Consider the following 26,500-nt stretch of genomic DNA (forward strand, 5'->3'; position numbering starts at 1 on the left):
ACGGCGAATAAGCTACTACATTTTCATATATTAATAAACAATATGCGATTGTATTTGGTTTAAAATTCTCTTCAACTTAAATATTAATTTTCAAATCAATAATGCCCATTTTTATTGATTCATCCTATCGTGAACAATCAATCACGTACAAGGGATATTTGTTTTTATAGTCTGAAAATGTATATGGCGAATCGGACAATTTATAATACAATTGTTTAAACTCGACAAACATTTTGTACATCAACATCCGATCACTTTCTAAATCTTCGTATGGATAACAGTTTGAATTTATAAATACTTTAATATTTTTAACGTTGCACGAATCAAATTCCGACGCGTTTGTAGTAGCTTTATTCAATCTTTCGGTTTGAAAGTCTACAATAACGTGTCTAGGTTTGTCCAATTGTGATGATGTTTTTACATTCCAAACCATAGATTTTGTCTGTGGCACTGTTGGATTCTGATGAATTTCCCAACTTCTAAACGGTATTCGCAATTCTTCATTTTTTCCTCTCAATTTGGCCAATTCCAACTGATATTGACTCGAAACCTTTAAATATGGTACAAGCCATGCAACATCTGTTATTTCTAGTCTAGATTTGTGATCTGAACCCGTGGCCAGTATAGCGTTTACATCATCACTAGTACGTTTCAATAATATTGTTTATAATTATTTTCTTTTAATCTTCGGCAAAACCCAACAACATTGAAAGGGGTATGTATAAAGTAAACGCCCATCTTCGTCTATATTAATTTTATTTTCACCAGTTCAACATTTAAATAATTCATCTCTATATAAGAAAAAAATATTTTTCAGTTCAATAACTTATTGGTGGTTTTTAATTTTCCACCGACAATTTCAAATCCTAGAGATTTTAATTTCTTAATGCTTTCCTCTGTCAATTTATATGTTTTTTAACATCATCGTCATCGTCATCACTTTTATATGGCATTTCTAATAAAGAGAAAAAAAATCTTAACTGCAACAACTTATTTACATTCTCTCAATACCAACGACATGCTTACCCGTTCACCGCGTAAATTTAACAACTGATCGTTTTCATCGGTCAATTTTATTATCAAGTTGCTAATTTCTTTTTCATCTATCGGTACGAATGTAATATAAAATGGACATTCTTCAATCATTTCACCAGGATCGACACTTAGTGGGAAATCATACAAAATGCAATCTTGTTTCCTGTTTTTATATCCGCCCGAAATAATATTACATTTTACACATATTAAATTTACAGGAGCGATATTTATTATTCGATCTGAATGATGTGTTTGATTTGGTTTGAGAATTCTCGCCCCATAACCCAATAGACTGCCAATACTTGAATCTGCATCTGAAAAATCTATCCACACGGTGCTTTTAATTTCACATAGTAACGTATTGTTATTCGCCTTTAATGTGATTGATTTTTTAATTTTTTTCATTAAATTTTGTATATAGTCACCAACATCTTCAATTTCTTAACTACCCGTCGGTATTGTTATGTAATTTTTCTTTGTAAATTCATAATTGTTATTTTCATCTTTTTTAACTTCCTTGTCGAACGCAAAATACAATTTACTATTTTTATTCTCTTCAACATTTGGAATCGTGTTGACCGTCATCAACCATTTTAAATCCAATTCATATTAGCCTTTTGAAAGGTCTATTGGTGTAAAAAATGTTTTTTAATCAACGAATCATTTCCGTCAATCGACAACAAACACGACATTGTCTAAAATGAGAAAAATTAAAATTAAAATGTACAATTTATTCGGATAAAAACTCTAAACACAATCGACCGCAAATTACATCATCATCGGCTTGATACTGTTGTAATTGTACGTTACATTAGAATTTCCAAAATAATTAATCAATTCTGGCGGTGGGTGTATGTTTCCTATACCATAAAAATCTACATTTTTACCGACTTTTCTAATGCAAACCCAATGTGTACCATTACCCATTGAAGTGTCCAAATTGACTATAGCGCATTCATTTTTTCTAATCTTTTTTGGTAAAGCGTCCAAAATAAAAACACCTCTGCCCTGAGGTAGATAATCCCCACGTCCGGAACACAACATCTATGTTCCACGTCCAGGGCGGCAACAGCTGTACTTTCGTACATTACATATAGCTGGCTAACGGGGTTCCGAGTAAATTCCTCGGTTATGCTTTGTTAAGTTTGACCTGGTTCCAACTTCAGGTCACTAAACGGACTGGATTTTTGGCTACCTGCAGGAAATGGAATAACAACCGATTTTGGAAATGGATTCATACCACTCTTAGAGCTGGCGGTGTGGCGGCCAGGGTCAATGTTATTGCAGGTGTAACGGAGACCCTTCCGTTGTCCACATGCCCCCTGCGATGGCAAGCATGTAGCAATGGTGCCCATGTATGTTGGTGCATGGGAGCTCTGAAAGCTTCGGTGAGTAGGAGCCTGGAGTCAGTGCAGAGACTGCGCATCCGCTCTCTGCCAGGACATATGCCGGTTCCACCGGAGTACCGGATCGGACCTCCAAGGTTAGTAGCCCTAGAGTGGGGGTGTACCCCGGCGGCTAGCCTTGCTACAGAAGGGGTCCACTGTTCATGAATATTGAACAATCAAACGTGGCAGAGGGTGCACGTAAACACCCTCGTTTAGAAACCTCCGATTCGCCGCAAGCGAAGAGGAAAAAAGTAAAGAATCTGATAGGATAAAGAAAGATGCTGATAGAATCAGTAAAGAATTAAAGAAAAGTCTATTTGGCTATAGCGCACCAAAGCCAAGATTTTTAATTATTACAAGGGAGAATGGAAACTTTCAAAAAGTTAGTCCATTCCTTATCGCAAGAGAAGTTACAAATTGTGCTGGTGGTCCTGTCAAGGAAATTCGTAAAACTTTTAATGGATTGCATGTCGAAACCATCAACGACATGCAAAGCCAGAAAGTTTTGGCGTTGAAGAAGATCGGTGAATTTGCGGTTTCTGTCCAACCGCATAGCACACTGAACTCATCCAGAGGAGTTGTTGTTTGTCGCGATCTTCTTAATTGTACAGAAGAAGAAATTGTACAAGAAATGTCGAGTCAGGGAGTAAGTCAATGTCGCAGACTTACTATGAGAAGAAATGGTGAGATTCTTCCTTCAGCCTCGCATGTTTTGACATTTAATAGGCCGAATCTTCCTGAAAAGGTACGAGCTGGCATCCATCGGCTTGATGTACGAGCTTTCATCCCGCAGCCGATGAGATATTTTAAGTGTCAACGATTCGGACACACAGCAGCAAGATGTGAAGCGCAGGAAATATGTATTTGTGGAGAGAAAACACATGAGGGTTACCCATGTAAAGACCCTCCAACCTGCGTTAACTGTAAAGGGCATCACAATTGTCGTTCAAGAAACTGCCCTACATATAAATTAGAAACAGCAATTCAGGAAGTTAAAACGCTTCAGAAGGTAAGCTATCCTGAAGCAAAGAAGATTGTTAATAAGCGTACACCACGACCATCGACTTCTTATGCAGAAGCAGCGGCTGCCCCTTCCACATCTAAAATTAATGTGGAGCAGTTGCTTAACACGATGGCACCAAGTCTTGCGACGATGATTGAAAGAATCATTGATTCAAAGATTGAGTCGACTCATCAGAGAAAACAAAGTAAAGATGAGAAGGCTCATCCCCGGACTGACGCCGTTGACATGAGAGACACACCAGCGCCGTTTAAAAAACCAGCTAAATCTGCGATTGTAAAGTCACCAACTTGTGTAAGAATTTAAAATCTTGATTTATCTGACAAAGAGAAACAGATCGCTCCGTCGTGTAGTCACAAATCTAAAGAAATTGTGACAAGAAAACCTGAATCTGCGGAAATGGAGGTGCAAGTTATTATAGAAAAAGCACCAGGCGCAGATGAAATAAAACCTGTACCAATAGAGCCTCCCAAAGCGCAAAGACCAGCTTCGGTGAGAGCATCTATTTCAGCCGGACCCAGTACTGCAGTAGAGATAGAGTCCGGCTCATCCGCCGCGGAGACATCATCGCAAATTAATTTAGATTCTTTAGCAAAGATGCTAACAGCGCCGGCGAAAGTTTCATCAACTGACGTCAGCCGAAGAACGTCACTGGCATCCGAAATAGAGGAAGACGATGCCATGTCTGAGGCCTCAGATACGCTGTCATCAAAGGTTGAGGCCGTCAGAAGAATGGAGAAACGTAAAAAAGGATGGCCGAAAGGAAAGCCTAGAAAGTAATTTTATTGGATCAGAAGTTATAAGAAAAGTAAAATTTTGACACATGAAATTGTGAAATTTTGAACCCTTTTTTTATTTTTTTTTGAAGTGGGATGGGGCTAATGACCAAAGTAGTCGATGCCCCTAAAAACCTCAAAAAAAAAAAAAAAAAAAAAAAAAAAAAAAAAAAAACACCTCTGAAATGTGGAATTTTCAATTGTTTTGCATACTCTTACAATTCATCATATAAAGCACACCTCGGTATTGAATCGATTATTTTTTTTTTTACTCGTCCGCCAGTTTTCTTCAATTTTAATCGACCACCGAATTTAGATTTCAATTTCATCGCATTTGTTACCGCATATGCAGCCGCTCTTTCACTCAAACTACTATCCGGGGCAATTACACGCTCCCAAGCTCTGTTAGTCAGTGCTTTGTCGGCTTCGGCTCTGGTTTTGGTGTGAATATTTCGAATGGGCAATATCGTGCAATTTACAAGCATCATCCAATTTATTAACGCCTTTATCCCCGCGTTTTAACCTTTTATCCAATTTCGTACCAGGACCACAATAATTGTAACCTGGTAAATGCGCTTCAACTGGTAATAAATCTACAGCTTTATTCATCATAGAACCAATAATACCACGACCTTTTTTCTTAGTCTTGGTCTGCTGTTTTTTCTTCATGTCTATATATAAAAAAATTTAATTTCAATTTAAATAAACTATTGATGTAAAAAAGCCGAAGCTCATATTCACGCATAAGGAAGAAACCGAATCATTTAGTCAGCTCGAATTCGAGGCACCAAAATATTTCATGGTTTATCGAGTATTTTTAATTTAGTCATTTCATTTTATCGTATCATTACCCTGATAATGGATTTAATTTGGTTCGCGATGAGATCTTCTGTAATGCGACCGTTTAATTCATCGTCTATATACTGGGCAATTTTATCTTTAAGAGGTTCGAGGGAATTTTTCATAAATTCAACAGTTGCCTCTGCAAGTTTCATTTTTTCATCCTCTATATATTTTTTAATGTTTACATCAAGATTTGTAATTTCTTCATTTAATCGTTCTAAACCCACAAAATTTTCACCGAGAGTATTTGTATATTCGTCAAACATAAGTTTTCATCGTTTAAAATTCAACGCTTCCTTTTCATCGATAGGATCGGATGTATTACACAATCTATGATGTTTTACATCAAAATTTCCTTCTGGTGTGAGTGAAAAACCTCGTTCTCCACGTCGACGGCCTTTACCTAATTTTATTCGCGACATTTCTCTATATAAATAAATTGTAAATAAACATTTAAAAACCTATTCAAATTCAACATCTTCAATTCTTTAATTATGGATATGATTTCATTTGAAACGGTCCTGTTTCCAGCATCATATTCTCCCACAAGTGTATACAATCTATCAATCAATTCGTTTGGATCGTCCCAATATAAATATACTGGATTATAATTGAATTGTGCGTGCAACAACCCAAAAACAACTAAAAGACGTGGATGGTGTTTTATATGGGGATATTGGGTAAACAGGTTTTTTTATAAGAAACAATTTTCCAATCACTTCAATATATTTAAAATATTTATTCAATTTCATTGTATGTGAATCGTGTCGTTCCATCAAATGAGCACCAGTATATTTCAACATTTCTCCATAAACCCTCATATCTTCTGTGTGAACCTTTTTAAAGTCTGGAGTTTTATAAACCAACAACTCTAAAAGACCTGGTGTGGCCGAATAAATGAAATCCCCCAAATGAATTTTATCGTCTTTAAATTCAATTTTAATGTCACCCAAAGTATAAAAGTATCTGTAATTTTGCCATACTTTACACCATATACACGGTCTTGAAATGTTTTTGCACCAGTTTTTAACGTTTCCAAGTATGGTTTACTTATTTCAGTGTCACTCTGTTCTAATGTAGGCGCATATTTTGTATATATTCTAGGTTGTTCTTCTTGAGATTGATCAGAATATAGTGGTAATGTTGTTTCTTTGGATAATAATGTAGAATAGGCTACATCTTCTTCTTCTGAATCTTGGTCCAATAAACTCTGTTCACATCTGTCTTGGTGTCTTTCTAAATGAACCGACAATCTATCTCCCAATTCACGTCCTACTCTGTCTACATCAATTTCTCCATCAGTTTTAGGTGGAGGTTGTCTGGGTCTATTTACTTTTTCTTTAATTTCATTTATAGGATCTATTATTGGTTTGAAACGTTTAGCAAATAAAGCTTCTTCTTCGGCCAAACCCATCCATCATAAAGGCTGCATGTTTACGTTTAAAATTTTTATTAAGTTTGTCAATTTCAATCATTTGTTTCTCCTTTTTCATTGCTCTATAAAGAAAAAAAGAATCTTAAAAACAATATTTCATTAACGTTAAACGTTACGTTCAATAATGATGAATTTGTCGATGTTGTTTCTAAATCGACCTTTATTTTTACCCTTTTCTTTGTCGATGGTTAGAAAATTCTATTGGTTTGTATTCCAAACTTGATCGCACATTGATTTAAAATCATCAAAAGACATGTCGACGTTTACATGATCATCGTAAATGTGTTTTAAATTTAAATTGTCTTGTTTGAATAAAATTAAAAAAATGCAATTGTCACATACGAGTTGTTTTGGTATTTTGGTATATTTTTGTGCTAGGTAAAAACAATCAATTTTATTATGACGACCCCGTGCAAAATAAGCACCGATATTATTTTGTTTCTCTTTTGTTACATCGTCAAAAATCATTATTGAATGTGGTTCAATCGCCTCTGATTGAGAGACTTGATCGTTTTCGGTATGTTCATAATAGCCCATTTCAGGATTGATCATCATTAAATTTGACAACATTCTATAGAGAGGTTGATGAAGTGATTTTGAGAAAATATACAAGTTTTGAAAACTAACATCGTTTTCTTGAACTAAAAGATTAAAACTACATTTGTTTTACCACAATTCCATGGACCGAATACAATACATCTAATGGTGTTTGGGAATAGAGAACCATGTTTACTTTTGTTTTTAAATGTACATCCACCCAATACATTTACAATGGGGAATTTTGTTTTTGTTGTATTTCCTTCATATCTCTAATGAAAAATTAAAATTAAAAATTAATACCAATTTAAAGTTATATTAAAAAAGGATGCCTGTGAAAATTAACTTTTGACAAATCAATGTGAAATTCTTTTTTAAACGAGTCAAATTCATAATATTTTTCAAAAATAGTCTCACAATCTACACAATATTCTATTTTCAAATGTAATGTTTTACAATCATTTTCTATAATGTAATAAAACGAATCAATTACAGAATTAATTTTAGATTCTATTTCCTTTTTAATACATTCATCAAAATCTAGATAGATTGAATATTTAAATCCAGGTGTTGGATTTGGTGAAATAATTCTATTATTACCAAGCTTCTTCATTTTGGTATCTATATAAAAGTTTATTTTTAAAATTCAAATAGACTATTGTTAATAGTAGGTCTATTTAAAATTTATTACCATTCTAAAGTTATTTTGAATAAAGTATAGGGACGAAAATAAACTTTTGACATATCAATGGGAAATTCTTTTTTGAACAACTACATCATCAAATTCATAATATTTTTCAAAAATAGGGATCTCTGCTAACTGGTTGTTAAAAAAGTCTATCAGACTTATAGGCCACTGAAAATTTTTATTATGAAAAGTGTAACATTCTATTTTCAAATGTATTTTTTTATTATTGAAATTTCCAATAATAGAATAAATTGAATCAATTAACTTTGTTAAATTATTTTCACCACTTATAATTAATTACATATTCAGTTATAAATGATGGATATGGTAAAATAATTTTATTATTACGAAGCTTTATTTTATTAGTTAAATTTGGTTTTTTGAATCTGTTTAAAATATTTAAAATTAATATTATTACAATAATTAAAAATATTCAATATTTCTTGCTCTATATGTAAAGTGAAGTTTTTTATTTCAAATAGACTATTGAAAGTGCATTTTTACACAAATATTGCCAAGTTGTCGAAAAACGCTGTTTTTTTAACATTTTGCCAATAGAAATTGTTTTTATACATTTGTTGCTTATTATTCACAAAAATCAGTCGGCCGAATTCGGGCCAACAAAATATCCTATATAAAGTGAATCCAAAGGGTACAAAATCCATTAAATTTAGTAATTTCTGGTTAAATTTAAACTTTTTCAATTATTGAAAATATTAAACATTTTTGCAATTTTATATAATATTTTAAAATCCATTAAATTTAGAATAATTTGGTGGTCCAAATTTGAACTACCAAAATAATTCATATAAAGTCGATTCAAAGGGAATAAATCCATTATTTCTGGTTATTTAAACTTTTTCAATTTATTGAAAATATTAAACATTTTTGCAATTTTGTAAAAAGTTGAAAATATTTAAAAAATAATATTTCATTGTTGATGGATAAATTTTATTTTTATATAAAATCAAAATGACTAGTTTAATTGATGTTTGTTGCGAACAAATAAAAGACAAATTTTTATATGCTATATTTGGTGATTTTAAGCTAATTATAGACACAAATACGGGTTTTTTTAATGCGACAAAATTATGTAATGATTGAGGGAAACTATTTAAAAAATGGTTTGAAAATAAACAAACTAAAGAATTGATTGCTTGTTACTCTCAAAAATTAGTCAGCTCGGATTCGGGCCGACTAAATATCCTATATAAAGTGAATCCAAAGGGTGCAAATTCATTAGATTTATTGATTATTGGTACTTATTTAAGGGAAGAATTAATTTTGAATTTAGGGAGTTGGATATCAAAAGATTTTTACAATAAATTTTTTAAAATCATAAAAGAGTATTTTATTAAAGATTTCAAGTCGTATAAAGATGATATTGCTCCGTTGCGTTCAAAATTGGAATATATAGAAAAAAAGCAAGAACAATTGGAAATTGAAAATAATAGACTTGACGATGTAGTTTTAAAACGCGTTGAAAATTGACGAATTGAATGGTAATGTAATGAAAATTAAAACAATGGCTATCCCATATTTATCGTTACTTTATCCGCATGACGAAAGTGACAATTGTCTTGTAATTTTAGACAAAAGTAAGGATGACGAAGAGTTTAAATATTATGTGTTCGTGTTCAATATAGAATTCTAGAAGATAGATTGAATAAACTTGAAAAGATGTATCCTAATTTTAAAATTGTATATGAAAAATTAAAAGATCCAAATAGCATACGATTCTTTAACCTTGCTTTTAAAGAATTGAAATTTAAAATAAAACGTAATCATTTTAATATAAATATGGAAATTGATGAATTTATAGAAAAGATGGAATTGTTGTATGAAAAAGCATTCAATATTTTCAATATTACAACACCAAAAGTACAAGACGAGTAAATTATTGTTTCATTTCTTTTTTTTTAATTTTTTTAGGATGTCTGTTAAAAGTGATTTAGCAATTGAGTTACACAGGCCAGCTAGACGTAATTATCCTACTAGAAAGACGGAATTAGGGTCTAGACGAACTAGTACAAGCGGATATAGTTGAAATGATTCCATATTCGCGATCCAATAAAGGTTATAAATATTTATTGACTATAATTGATTGTTTAACCAAATTTGAATACGTTGTACCATTAAAGAACAAGACAGGTAAAGTGGTCGCGTTTGCTTTGGAACCGATATTGAAAAGACATAAAATGAAACATTTTCAAACAGATTAGGGAAAGGAATTTTACAATCCACATGTGAAGGCCTTGTTGAAAAAATAACTAAATTCAACATAAATCATTATTCCACCCATTCAGATAAAAAGGCTGCCATTATTGAACGTTTCAATAGAAAACAAAAATGTGGACTAAATTTACAGAAATTTACAGAATGTGGCAACTATAAATGGTTAGATATATTACAAATACTTTTAGACGAATACAATAATTCTGTACATACGGCTACTTTACTTAAACCCAAAGATGTAAATAAGACGAACGAAGCACAAGTTTTGGCAAATTTAAATAAAAAATACGATAGAAAAAAAGTTGTAAAAATTAAATTTAATGTAGGCGACAGAGTTCGTATAAGTAAACATAAAAAAGTATTTGAAAAGGGCTATCTACCAAATTGGACAAATGAAATATTTAAAATACTCACTGTTCATAGTGAATCCCATCCTGTTAACTATGAACTAATTGATTCCCGAAACGAAGTCATAAAAGGGCGTTTTTACCAACACGAACTACAAAATACCAAACTGAGAATTGAGAATATTTTACGTCGAAAAGGCGACAAAGGCTATGTAAAATGGTTGGGTTTTGATAAAACGTACAATTCTTGGATCGATTTGAGCGATGTAGTTTTGTAATGTTTTATTCAAGTTGTTTTTAAAATGTATATATATAGAAATGTTGATTATTTCACTCTTGGTGTTGCTCTTTTTATTGACATTAATACTCAATTATAGAGGTTGTGAATAGAAACGAGATCAATGCTAGATGAATAAAAAAAAAAATTTTACATCATCAATAGAATATTAATATAAATAATTTTTTTTATATAGACCAAGTAAAAATGTCTAATATTTCGGCAAATTTAATAGTTTAAATTATTGCAACAATATTAAAAAAATTAATGAAATGATGCAAAATAGGCGTTATCGAATTCAAAAAGTAGAGTTTATAAAAACAAAAAATGGTGATTCAATTATTGCCGCAGTTAGAAGGATTTGGAAAAAAAATTTTTTATCGCAAAGGTTCAGTGATCTTACACTGTCAGATTTGAATGAAATTAACAATTCTAAAGACGTTTATATAATATACAAAAGTATGAGAAAAACGGCCATTGGTCATAATTACCATGATGTAGAGAATTTATCTGTGGTATTGATGTTGCATATTAAAATTTTCTTTTTTTCAATAAATATTCATCAATTTCTTTATCCCCATATGGGAGTGTATCTATAAGGTTTTCCAATACGAATCTTTTGTCGTCATATGGAGAAAGAGCTTTTTTACATTGATCAGTCGAGTATATTTGGTGGTTAAACTACGTAATGATTTCGAGGTGGAATACGAAATGTTTCTATTGAATAAACAGTCTTTATAAAGCTCGTGATTTAAAACGTTTAAATTGCAATCTTTATCGAATCTACGAGAACCTTTTTTAATTCCCTTGACCGTCTTTTTTCGTTTTAAATCCCCCTGTCTATATCCCCAAATCATTGAATACATTTTTGCTCTCAACCCGACAAATTCATAGATTGGTTTCCCATCCATTTCATCTTTTAAAAGTCCTATATCCCAACCGTAAACATTTCCATCTTTTTGATTCAATCGTTTTGGTGTATCAAAATGTTCCTTTTTTGTTGGCAGCACTATTGAGTATAATAACGAATCTGTATCTGTCATTAGCAGTTTTATGTTTTCATGACCATATTTAGGTAAAAAGTGGTTATAATGGTAATCGTACATGATTAATTTTGCCAAATCGTCACTGTTAAACCTACATATATGGGTTTGTTTAAATATTTTTTTTTTCAACAATGTTATTCCATCCACATTGTTTCCATAAATGTAATAATGTTTTGCTCTCGGGCTGGTGTTTAATTTTTAAAATTTTAATTTATTGTTGATTTATTGCATATCGATTCGCTTTCTTACATTTCAATTGTTTTACCATAAACACTGTTGATTAATAGTTTACAGACTTTTTTCAATCGGATCATCTGCGCAACACCATGCAATGAAAATTTTCCAAATGTAATTTTTCATCCACGGAGATTGCCTAAAACTAACGGCTCTGTGTATTTTAGTAGATTGCCTAAAACTAACGGCTCTGTGTATTTTAGTCATCACCATTCCCTGTTGAAGATACAATTTTAACGTTCTATAATTTAAGACGTATTTGTGTTTATTTTCCAGACTGCACAATAGTTTTATACACGGTGCACGTTTTTCATCCGAAAGAAATGGAGAAAGCATATTATTGGCAATGGATTTTCTCTCTGGTGCAAGTGTTGAGGGTATGTTTAAATCAACTTCCAATATATAACCAATTTCCTCGTCGTCTTTTACATTTTGCACATTTGTAAACAAATATTCGAGTTCATTTTCATTACACCAACTGAATCCATCTACTGGTAACGGTTGCGTCATACATTGTCCATAAAGAGATCGAACATCGTAATATTTAATAAATTTCATCGGTTTATTTTCATCAAAGTTGTCTATATTGGGATCGTTTGTCAGTGCATAACCGTTGGGAATCATCGACACCCCGCCGCGAATGCCTTTTTAAAAAAACAAATTACATATAAGGGTCTATAACAAGTTCCAATTGTACTTCTGTCGCCTTGAGTGCTGCAAACCATGATAAATGTGCTGCCGATATATAATGACAGAAATCCAAATTGTTTGTGCGAATCATTTTATTCCGAAAATTTTCAAATACATCAGCTAACAGCATAACGTCCAATTTCATATAGAAATCGTGGTATTCACCAAGCGTATTCATTTTAAAACTATTTCCAAACGTTTTGCGCATGTCTATAATCATATTCAAAAATGTTTTCTCTCTTTAAATCATAAAACACGTCGATGGGTGGTAATTGCGTTTCATTGAAAACAGATGCAGATGTAATGTATAGGGATAAACACATTTTCGTGAGATCAACGTATTAAACAACTCCTTTTGTTCATTCTTGTCTTCGCTATTTCTTTGTATATTTCTGTAAAATAATTGATATGTTGTTGTAAAAAACCTCTTATACTTCTTACTATAATATGTACAACAATGATCAAATAAACTTTTCACCAATTCGTCTAAGCTATAAGATAGAAATTGTACGAAACTATAAATCGGTATGATATTTCATTCTTGAGTGTTACAGATACAAGTTTTTCACTATTGTTTGGTATTCAAGGAATTTCAAATTTATCCTTCAATTCATTCAGTGCCAATACAATATGATGTGAATCGTAACCGCGTAAATTATGAAATACAACTGGAATAAATGTTGCCTGTTTACAATTTAAATAGAAATTTTCATGGGCCGGTCCAATAAATTTACCACTTGTATGTGAATGGTGTCTTACACGGTTCACTTTAAGCTCATCTCCATATAACACATTTTGTATCATTTTCAAATTTTTCTTCATCTGTTTCACTCATAATACACTCTTAATTAGTTGACAATTCCTTTTTGAAATATTCAAATTTATATTTTTATATAATATTCATAAATCAACGAGAAACTTTTCAACTACTTTGTCATCATCTGTAGTGGCCCAGTATAATTTGAAAATAATCTTTCGTCGATAATTACATAGCAATATGCAGATGGTTTATGGGTATGTGTTATTGTAGTATTACTAGTACCCGGTTCGGGGTTTGCAATATGGTTTGGAATTATAAACGATTCGAAATCTGCATTTTTAACAAACGGTACGGGTAATGTTGAAGAATAGTCTTTAAACGCTACTACATTTCCTTGTCTACGATTCTCTCCTACACCAATCCATTCCTTTGGCATTGTAATTCTCTGAACCTTTCCTTGTTTACAATCTTCAATATGTTTTGAAAACTTTTCTTTAGCTTCCCTTTCACTTGATCGAGATTTAAAACAATACAAACAATAGGGACAATATTCACTTTTATTATTACCACTCAACATCCTTGATAAAATATTATATTCGTTTGTCATATTTATTAGAGTATAATGGGAGCGAATTAATTTAACATCGGTTAATAACAATAACCAAACGACATTTTTTCGATTATTATTGACACGTTTTATATATACATCATTTGGATTAAACGATTCTTTGTCATCTTCGATATCATAACATAAGATATTTACACCAATATTTGGGTTTTGCGCTTCAAATTTATCAATATATTTTAACATAAACAGGATATTCTATTCCTTTCATGTTTAAACTGTTTATAGGATGAAACACGACATCTGTTATTTTTGTTGGGAAATAGATGTGCTAGAATTGACCATAAAAAACATTTTTCATCAACATTTTGTACATTTATTATAGCGTATTTTTTAAATAGAGCTTTTGGTGTTTGTAAATATGTACTATTACCACCATATAATGGATCGAATTCTGATATTGAGAGATCCAAGCTTAATATTTTATTCATAGCCCATCCACTTTTCATATGAATAAATCTTTCAAAAGATTCGTTAATTTTTTCATATGCTTCTAAATACTATTCATTCAAAACAGTTGGATTTTCACTCGATTTAAAGAAAATCGAGTGCTGCTGTGCAAGTTAACTGTACAAAAATCGCATTTATCACCCACACATTTTTCCAACTCTACAACCACGACTAAATAATATCTAATATTGTCTCCTTTATCTTTTTCAACTTGTAATCTTGTAGCGTTAATTACCGTATCTTTCATAACCATTAAAAATTCATAAATATCTACAGTAATATAGAATTGGCGGTTCTAGCACAAAATCAAGGTCACCAGACAGCGTGGCGCCAGTGACGTCATCAGGGAATCCCCGATGACGTCATCACCGGAATCTCCTCTGACGTCATCACCCCTCCACCGTCATCACCCCTCCATCGCCCGTGACGTCATCACCGGAATACCCCTATGCCGTCATCACCCCTCCCTGCCATCACCCCTCCACCGTCATCGACCCCTACACCGTCATCTACCCCGCCGACGTCATCAGCCTCTCCCTCAAACGTCGCAAAAACCTAACCTATCATAACCTAACATAACCAAAACAAATTGGCGGGTAAAAATGGCTGGAAAAAACCCATCAAAAATTAAATATATAGTTGTACAATATATATACATAATTGTTTTGATTTAAAACAATATCTATCTGCAAAAGTAATAGTTATATTCATTTGTAGAATTAATACGTTGATACAGTTATTGTTAAAGCGGTCTAATTTATTACTAATCAAAATTTTCGTGGGGTTTTTTTCCAGTCATTTTTACCCGCCAATTTGTTTTGGTTATGTTAGGTTATGATAGGTTAGGTTTTTGCGACGTTTGAGGGAGAGGGCGATGACGTCGGCGGGGTAGATGACGGTGTAGGGGGCGATGACGGTGGCGGTGGAGGGGTGATAACGTCATAGGGATATTCCGGTGATGACGTCACGGTTGATGGAGGGGTGATGATGGTGAGGGGCGATGACGTCAGAGGAGATTCCGGTGATGACGTCACAGAGGATTCCCTGATGATGTCACTGGCACCACGCTGTCTGGTGACCTTGATTTTGTGCTAGAACCGCCAATTCTATACTACTATCTTCAAAATTTTCTTCACTAACATTCCACGACTGTTTTATTAAAGAACCATCTAATGCTTTGTTTTTTGTAACTGGTATTTGAATATGCAACATCAATTCCGAAACAGATATTTCTTTATTTATTTGTATTTCATTTCAAAATATGGTTCATCAAAAGCGGTTTCACTAGACAATTTATTTTCCACGAAAAGTTATATTTTTTCCAATTTGATTGATTTATAAAGATTTTTTCCACATGAAGTAAATAAATCTTTATTATATTTACACATTAATTGCATAGTAAATGGATTAGAAGTGTATTTTTTATACTATTGTTCAATATCACCGTTTATATTGTATAAAAATGTAATTAAATCATACTTGTTGGATAGATTTTTGTAACGAAATACTAATTTACTCGTATTGTCAATTCGTTCAAAATTCATAGTCTTGTAATAATGAAAATAATTTTGATAATGGTGCGTTATTGTTGTTACGTGTTGTGTTGCGGGTTGCATACCTACCTCTTGTTTTTATTGTGTTGCAGATTGCATATCTGCCCCTTGTGCTTCATCATTTTTCCTGTGAAAAGGGCATAACTCGAGAACGGGTGGACTTGCCCGGATGAAACTATCGGCAATCGGTTCCATAAATGTTTAAGTCCCCGTTATATTAAGCTATTCAAAATTGCGTTAAAAATGGCGTAGGACGCACCGTTTTCGAGATACGCCCTATTTTTTAAATTTGGCAGAATCTTTTTTTATGCTCTGAGCGTCGGGTATTGATCTATTATTGAAGAAAACGGAGTCGCGTTTCGTTATGGTTTTTACATTGGATAGTGGGAATTTAACTGAAAAGTGCCAGTCAACTCGTGAAAAGAAACCTGGGTCGATTCTTTAATGTGTTCGAATAACCTGTTTACATTCGGCTGTAAAGTCATAGGGTCCAATTGGGGGGCAATTTACAGCACAATGTAAACAGAACATATTACTTTTGGTTAATTACATTTATAATTTCTCTGTAAATGGTAATTTCCAATCAGCCGGGCGCATAGCAATAAGCCTGATTTTTCAGTTCGCCTTCGACGTATATATATAAAAGGAATTACTGTTTAAGTGAATGGTATTTTCTTACTCTTCATACCTCAAAACTTAACGAAAGTTTTAAAGAAAGTTCAATTTCACCACCCAATCCCACCGTGCACGGAAATTAATACCTTACTTTTCTTGAAAAAGTCGGTGAGAAATTGAAACCATATGACAAAAAAAAATGTTTTACAAAATGTATTTTTATTTTTAAAATCATCACAAGATAAAGCTATACGCAATAATAGATTATTCATATCTTAGTTTGTTTGTACAGAAAAGAATATCATGATTTTTTTTAATCGTTGTAAGCTATAAATTGGGAAAAGCATATTAAATTATTTGCACGGGGAAAACGGTAATAAAAATATACATAAGCAAATCAAAAGACTTCCTTATGTGTTTTGGCTTTATCTTTCTAAGGTATCGCAACTCATCGATTAGTGAATGCATTCGAGTTAATAATATCCTTGATAAAGTAAGAATAACTGAAGATCCATGGCTATTTTTGTTACAAGTAGACAATATTTAGTTTAAAAAAATAACAAAACGTTGAATTTTAATAACAAATATTTCAAGTTTAATAAAATTTGGAGGACAGGCTGTTGTAATTCACAATTACCACATTATAATGTATTAACTAAAATAAAATCATACGTAAAATGAAGGTGTAAATTTACGGATAATCGTAGTGGATCTAGTTAAATCGACTATTCTTAAGTTTCTTCCAAAAGTGGTGAAGAGATGTATTTGTCGTTTAAAACTAATTTTTGTATCGACAAAGAGGTTTGCACAAATAGTAGTCAATTTGAAACAGGTTTGAATACAATGTATAGCAGCGGGGAAGGCAGTATCCACTAAGCAGGTTGGATCGTGTAATAGAAGTTTTGAAAGTAACTAAATTTTGATTTACTGGTTTCATTATATTTATTTCAAACGAATAGGAATTAACAATAAAGTTTACGTTTTTATTAATAGAAAAAATTAGAATACAATTTAAAAAAAGAAATGCCTAAAGTTGGTCTCAATGATTTCATTTTTAAATATCATTTTCGATTGAGTTTATTTAATTTTGTTTCATATTTGACAAACTAAATAATTTTTTCACTAGCTTAGATGAAATATTTTTTTTTATCGTTTCTGTAGTAACTTACCTGGCTGTTCATTATTTGCTTTTAGAGATATGTGTAAACAATACTGTAAGTATTCAACAATATTGCAGACAATTTATTTCCTAATAACACTTTTCTTTGCTATTATAGAATATATCTATTCTTTAGCAAACTTCTCCCATCCTTTTAATATTTTTTTCTATTTCCGTTTTTCTCTTTCTATCTCTGTTTAATTTTCGTTCAACAATTTTTATGTTTTTATAAATGTTCAGCTTTACTATCGACTATTACAAAAGTAAGATTTGAAATTTAATTTCCGGATTGGAAAAATAGATATTTGAAGAACTACTTGAATTTTTCATGTTTTTATGTTTTATAATGATATTCTTATACTTGTATAGTATGATTAACATGAAGTATGATTATTATACAAGTTGAAGCCTCATTTTTCTCAAAAAAAAAAAACAAATAAAAAATAAAATAAAAATAATTGTGCGGTCATCATTCTTTGAACATTACATTTTTTTGTTGTATTTTTGTGTTTACTGGTTTTAGGTAAATTATTTATTTTGGGTAAAAAATGGTTTTACTTTCCATGGTTTTACACGTAAACAGTAATGAAAATATTGTACGAGTTTAAAAATAATTTATTATAAACATTTTACTTAAATCTATAAGTACACATATTAAGAAAATAAATTAATGAGATGGTTGGGTTCATTTTTCATTAAAAAGTTTCTCCATACGTGGGTCTATGTTAGAAACACACAAAAGCAAATTGTCTTTTCAAGTGATAAAAGACGATTCCTATATTTAATTTTTAGCGCAACCATAAATGAAAAACCCTTTTTATAAAGGAAGTCTTGGCGAAAGGGATTAATATTTTCAATGATTCTTTGACTAAATTTCCATATTGACTCGACGAGCAAGCCAAAACGAATCTAAACCTGCAGATGTGAATTGTAGTTATAATGTTTTATCGGCAGACATTTCGATGAGCAGGCAGTGACAACACACATTCACTCTTCAATACCGTAGATTACGCGTAACATTCACCGCCCTCACAAATTATTTCCATAACTATCTAATGAGTGTATAATTATTTTTCACTATATAAAAATATATAACCAATGCCTCGAAAGTAACATTTCATGATTCTTTATGTATTTTGTTTTTGTTTGCTAATTTCATAATATTAGATTTTTATACAACAAAACGCAATCGTTTTAAGAAATTACAAAAAATTTAACTTACGTTATATTAAGTAATCAATTTTATATTTGCTTTCCAAGGCTGCTGAAATACCAGGGTTCAAATCCAAATAAAAATATGATTAATAAGAGTTTATTTGGAACTAAATAGCCAAATTATTAGTGAACCTTTCTGTATTCATTGAAATTAAATTAACATAATTTCTGAGAAACAGTTTGATCGATTCTAGACATACCAGCTGTCTGATTGTAATTGAAATGATAGCGAATCTGTTAATTTCGCTATCAGTTCGGTTTCACAAAACCGAACAAAAAAAAATCTAATGTTACCAACATTACAAATAAATTTTATCGGTACTTTCGAATCTTCATTTTTTCAGGGATGTTTTCCTTTTGACTCAAAAAAATTATATAATTATATATATATATATATATATATAAAATAAAATCAGTTTTCAGTCAAGCTTTATTCGTCTGCCAATAGATCTTGTATACTAGTACTAATTTATTACGCACAAGTTATAAAGCCTGTCTGTGGAAGAGAATACAACAGCTGACTTTATCAATTAAAAATTAGAAAAAATGGTTTTGAAATGCAGTATTTTAAGATATACTGGGAAAAAGGCTGGTCTACGGTCGCAAAAATTTCACATTACACATGATTTTTGTTTCATTACACATGATTTTGTACAATGTTTTTGCCAATTGTAACTAAATAACGTTCATGAATTTAGCATAGTAACAACAATAAAAACTTTTACAACGAAAAGTTTCAAAATCGTGAACATTTTTAACTGTTTCTTGAGTTGTGATTTTTAACACTGTTCTAAACCCAATTTTTTTCTTTTTTATCCCCAAAAGACTTTAGATAAACTGTTCGTATCAAGAAGTAAAAATCGTTCGCGCGCTGCGCGCAGTCGCCCGGCGCACCACTATTGGTTTGCTCTGCGCCAATAGCAGCTGAAATAAAAATGTGAGCACATGCAACAAGCAGACAAAACCCACGCACTATTCTTTTTTTTATGGAGAGAGACTAATAACAATTGATTTCAAACAATCAGCTGCTATTATTTTCCATTCTATGATACTCTTAGCAAAATTCGAAAATATTTCAATCCGGACTTATAAAATATTAAGGAATTTGTTAAAAATAATCGTTGATTAATTAGAAGTTAATCCTGGAAAGGATCTTTCTGAAATCTAACACTAAAAATAATTCTCAAAAATATTGTATTATTTATAATAGGAAAAACCTCTTTATGTCTTGCGTTTGGCTTAGCTAATGATAAGTAGAAGACAAATATTTAAGATGCCGGCCTCCGTGGTGCGAGTGGTAGTGTCTGGGCCTTTCATACGTAGGTCCCGGGTTCGAATCTTGGTCAGGCATGGAATTTTCACACACGCTACAAGTCATTCATCTCATCCTCCGAAGCAATACTTATTTGTTGACTCGGAGGTTAAACCAAAAAAAAAAAATTAAGATGCACAACTCTTAGTAATGCATTTTAGATTGTAACTAAGCCCAGGAAAACAACATCGGCTCATCTGATGTTTCATCTGAATCTATTTTTATATTTCTATAATGTCATTTTTTTATGATGTTGCCACATAAACTTGAAGCTTGTGTGTGGCATATGAAAATGGAATTTTGTAGCGTATGAAAGATGCCTTTCCTGACCGGGATTCGAACCTAGGACCTCCAGATGAAAGGCCGAGACGCTACCACTCAGCTACGGAGATGGGTAATAAGATAAAGTGCTGTTTGTAGATAGCAGTATTAATTCAATTTTTGATAAAAATTTCATTAAATAAAAAAAAAAAATTATAATAAAAACTCAATTATAATAAATCAATAGTTATAATCAAATCAAATAGTTTGGTGGTGAATAAAAAATAAACTGAACGTCACTAAAGAAGAAGCTAAAACTTTTGATAATTTTTGTTATTTAAAAATGGAGTTTTGTTTTAAAATTTATTTTCACACCAGAAGGTGATGAATAAAAAATTTCGTACAATTTTTACTACCGCTAAAATTTCGTTCACGGGGAAAGCTGTAATCACCTGAACTAATTAAGTTCACTAGCATTTTATGATGTACACCTACATTACTCTACACCTTAAATTAAAACGAGTAAATAAAATAAACATTTAAAAATTAGTTTATTTTATTTACTCGTATATTAATTTTTTTTTTGGATTATAGAAATTTCGGGTCTTTTCAGTCTTGCCCCTCGCACCCTAATTTTTTGTTGTTTTTAGAGAATTTATATAAAATTATGTTGTAATATCGTTTAGTCATCACAAAAATGATTAAATCAAGTCGTAGATAAAAGCTTTTTGCTAGTGTTAAAAGATTAGACTGTTAAAAGATCTGATAACTCAGATCTTTACTAAAAGATTTTAGTAAAAGATTTTAACTCATTTTACTAAAAGTGTTAAAAGATCTGGTATATTGACTGTTCGTACGCAATGTTAATATCTCCTGGTTTTGTGTAGAAAAATTAGTGTACCTGCATTATAATGTTCCATTATAGGTTACTTTGTAACCTATGTCCTCTTCATAGGTTACTTTTCTCCATACGACAAGGTCGCTTTCGGATGACCTAATTACAAAATGGTAAATGAAAGTTTGAATTTTGTGTACTATTATAAATAATTTTAAAAACAGCTTACCAAATTCCAGTTCAGTTTCGTCGAGCGCTTTCGGCTATTCTGCCATCTTCAAGAGGAATATGATTATGATTAAAATTATAAAACTACTATTTTATTGTTGTATGTTTATGAAGTCAGGTAATATTTCGTTAGTAACCGTGATGGCTAACACATAGACGACTAAATGCTGGCCTGCTTTACTGTAAACTTGTAATGTACTAATATAAAAGCGCTAGTTTTGTGTTAGAATGATCGTAGGTTCGAAATTTAGCGAATGCATGGAAAAACAATGCATAAATAATATATAAAAAAAAAGAATATAACAGAAAAGACCCGAAGAAAAGAGTATATGCATAAAAGAAAATGCCCGAGATTTTTGAAGATGAAAATTATAAAAAATACTAAGATAATTTATTTATATTTTCGATTACTGTTTTTATTATTTTTTATCGCTAATAATATATCAACCGATTCAAATATATGATATTGATATATTTACTACATTTGAGGATTAAGTTTATATACTATTACTACAGGCTTATTTATACATTATTTGAAATAAAACCCAGACCGACAAATTTTCAGATTTTTATTAACTTGCTGTTGCCATATTTTTTAATTTACTTTTTTATAACCTTTCATCTGTATAAAACATATTGTTTCACAAACCATGTTACGGTTTTTGTTTGGAAGAGAATAATTTTTGTGTTATAAACCTTTGTTGTAATTATTTTGTTTTTCATACATTTTATTGTAGAAAATTCGCGTTTCATTTTTGAAACATTCCACTTAATTTTACCATGTATAAAGTGATATCGTCAATTTTTGGGCATGTATGTATTCTTTATAATCAAATTGGCTCTATATTATTTAAGAAAAAAAATCATTTAGCAACAAAGTAATTATCCGTAAAGATTAATTGTTGAGTTATCAAATTAAAATATCACGGTTCCATTTTACCCACTAATTATGAAAAGATATTATAATTTGTTTATTTTTAGGATGGTATCCTACAGATTAATGGTACTTATTATTTATAACAATAGAATTAATTTCATTCGATGAATTTTTATAGATTAAATTCAATTTAAACGTTCGATTCAGTTGAAAATATGGATATCTTCTTTGTAGCAGGTGTTTTCAACTAACTTCGTTCATTTTTTGTACCTGAGGGTATAGAGGTTGCTACAGCCTACAAACTTTTCTATTCTGCGTTTTCATCATACACTTTGCTGCTCAGTTCATTATCTTTCGAACTCCGATATCCTTCTTGATAAGAATCTCTCTCTCGTGCCGATAAGTTTACGTACTCATTACAAGTTTGATCTCATTAGCGTAAACAATTTTCTGTGTGTAATTTTTTGGGAAACCGGCCCAAGGAACCATCTTTGTAAATGTGGCTTCCACCTTAATTTATGAAGGTGTTTCAGCAGGTTTAAGGTAATAAAAGCAATAAACACTATTGGGACGATGCGATTAGATCTCATAAACTGAAAATAAACATCTCGGAGTTTAGCGGGTGACTAATTTGCGCCGCTCAGCTTATCAGGGTATCTCTTGCAGGTTAAATGGGGGAATTAGAACTAAAGTAGAGCGGCTAAGATTTAATAGATTTTTTGATTTTTAAACTGATGATAGTGGACTGCAACACTTTTTCATTCGCTTAGGATTGAATTCCCTTTTTAGGTCAGTTCCCAGAAATCTTTCCAACTAACGAATAATTTTTGAACTTAAAATAATTTGGGAAAGATCTTAAACAAAATTTCAAGTAAATTTAAATAATCTATTTAAAAAAAATCCACAGTAATTGATTAATTTTTACGTAAAATATTAAATTGCAATAAATTATATAATAGCAGTTAAATTTATTCACATTTTGCAATAACTAATTAATTAATCGTACTACGGAGTTATTTTTTATATCAATGAAAGTATTTTTTATTTGACAATTAATAAGTTTCACTTTGATTGTATCATATTTCTTTCATTTACTTTTTTTTCAGTTATTTAATTGTTTTCTTTTATATATCATTTCCTTAATGTCTACTAATGATGATTGTTAAGTAATCGAAGTAGCCATCAACTATAAGAATTTAAGTAAAATATTTTTTCGGTGGGGGAGGAAAAAGTTCTGCTCTGATTTTTGGTGAATGTAATCTTCACGTCAATAAACCGATTTCTAGATTTTTGAAATTCGATCTTGAAATGATGAAGAAAGGTAACAAATTTTGAAACTTATTAGTTAACAAATAAACAATACTTTCACTGATATAAAAATTTATATTTATCCAATAGTAACAATTCAGTATATTGTTTATCTGTCAATTAATAAAAATAATCAACAGATTATTTTTATTAGTATTATTCCTTCTTTTAAGTTTATTTATTTAATTTTTATTATATTGCATTTCTTACTGTATCAGAGTATGCTGATTATAATTAAATACCAATCAAAATGGGCATTTACTCGTAGATTTTGAGTAAAACTCTTTATTTACGGTTTTAGAGCGTAATCTCGTTTTCCAATCTATCAAAATATCTATCAATCTATCTATTCATACATTTAATTCTTTGTCTTCTGTTGATAAAGAACGAAGAACGTCTCTACGTAAATCTATACTATTATTTAAAGAGAAAGAGGGTTTTTTTTGTTCGGGTTAAACAACAACTATTTCATCAATCTCAACCAAATTTTTACCCAATGTTCTTGCCATAACTGAGAAGGTATTTGGATATCGTTAGTGGAGATTTGCCGGTTCAAGCACAAACTTTAATGAATTGTGAACTGTGAGTTTCTATCACGTGTGACCTAGGTTTGAACTGAATGAATATGAATATCTAACAACCAATTTCTAGATTTTTGAAATTCTAAGTTTCAAGGGTTAAAATTGATTTTTGAATTTTTTTTGAAGCGCTGTTATTTTTTTAATTTCTTGATAACAGATGAAGAAATCAACCGGATTTTTGGTGAATCTTCATGTCAATAAACCGATTTCTAGATTTTTGAAAGTCGACCTTGAAAGGATGAAGACAGGTAAAAAAATTTTTGAACTGTAATTGCAAATTTATCCAATCCCGACTATTGTAAACGAGATTTTCAGTAGATTTGGGCTTGCAAGCACTCTTCAGATAAGTAAAATCTTTTACGTTTTTTTTTTTTTTTTTTTTTTTTTTGTTAATTCCGATTCTTTAAGGGGTGCGAAGGTATACAGCGCTGTGGCTCAACCAATACAGCCACTTCCACGGTTACTGTATGTGTGACTGGCTTCACTTGCCTCCGGTTACTTGACTAAAAAACATAAAATAAAAAGATTGAAAAAAAAAAAAAAAAAAAAAAAAACGCAAGTAACCATAGAGCGCGGGCGAAACTGCGGCGTGGAGCTAGTAAGAATGTAACCCTTGATCAAGAAATATAATTCGCTTGATTAAAATATAGCGCATTTTTATAAAATGCCTAAAAATAAAATTGACAAATTATTTTTACAAGCATATCTTTGTAACAGTACATTGTTAAGAGACGTGTCCATTGTTTGTAGTATTTAAAAAAGCTAAAAAAGAACGCTCAATTTGAAAGGGTTGGAAATTGTAAAAGTGTAGTATGCATTTATCCGTAGTTACGAGGTATCCATTATAATTCATGTTTGACTGTACTGATTTTATATATATATATATATATTTATTAGTGCTACAACCATTTGTGAGCTGTGGCTTTCTCCAAAACAACCTGCAATTCCTCTGATATCAATAAATCCTCTCTGTCCTCTGCATCCCATCAACTTGATTCTCATCCTTATCATTTCATCCCCTCTTCGGTCTCCCTGTTTGTACCTTTAATAAGCCTTTATTTTAGAATTATCTTTAACTTTTTGTGTTGTTCATTCTGTACGTTCCTCCTAAAGTCTTCATACTCGTACGTTCCTCCTTAAATCTTTGAGATTCAGCAAAGTTCATTATGACCCTCCCATTAGTTAATATTTTGAATTCAGTATTTTTCGTAGTCTCGACTCTTCAGAATTCTTCTCAGGACATTTTTCTGAAATCTTTGCAGGTTTTATTTACCTATTTAAATCAGTGAACATGTTTCTGAATTGTATCTTATAAGTGATTGCACCAAAATGTTATAAATATTTTTTCTGTTCCAAATACAAGTTCACTACTGGTTGTGAAATGTTTGTTTGAAATCTGATGTTTTAATTTTACCGAAAGAAAAATTTTTATAATCAAGCTAATTTTATTTTTAACCGTTTATGATTGCTTAAAACTAATATTTCTACAATCCAACTGTGATTACTATTCACAATAATAAAACTTAGTTTAACCTGAGTTGAGACATCGGGGCAACTGGATTTCTTATGATCTGTAGTTTTGTATATTACGAAGAATCTATTGTTAGCGATGTGTGTATTTTAAATCGTGAAGGATTATTTTTTTGGACCATTATGCAATTTTTGTTTGGTTTTTGTAATAGTAAAGCTTAATATTTTGTTAATATAGTGTCAGCTAGCAAATGGAAGAGATTCATACGCGATACAGATTTTATTTTCAATAATTTTGTAACTTTCCCGGTTACGTCGGTCAAGTTATCCAATTCATTTTTGAAAAAATTTCCGGCACGCCAGTTTTTTCAATTTAATTATTTTAAGCTCTACTTATATCTTTATGATAAAATAATTTATTTTTATTGAAAAACAGTAATAAAAATTATGAATCCTTTTTTCCTCTTTAAGTGTAAAAATTTCTAAATTACAAAATAAATAGATACAGAAAAAAAGTAAAACACCACTCATAAATTAAAAGTACTAAAATTTAAAAAATAATTTTAGGACGGTATCTCAGAATGGATTTGACAACAAGCATTGTTGGTGATATGAAAGTCATAGCTTCAAATTAGAAATTTGATGTTTTTGCCATTTTTTTCGTTTGTGTGATGGACTAAAGAGTGGGGAGCTCATGTC

This window comes from Lycorma delicatula, chromosome 5 (genome assembly GCF_047948215.1).
Source record: "Lycorma delicatula isolate Av1 chromosome 5, ASM4794821v1, whole genome shotgun sequence".
Taxonomy (NCBI): domain Eukaryota; kingdom Metazoa; phylum Arthropoda; class Insecta; order Hemiptera; family Fulgoridae; genus Lycorma; species Lycorma delicatula.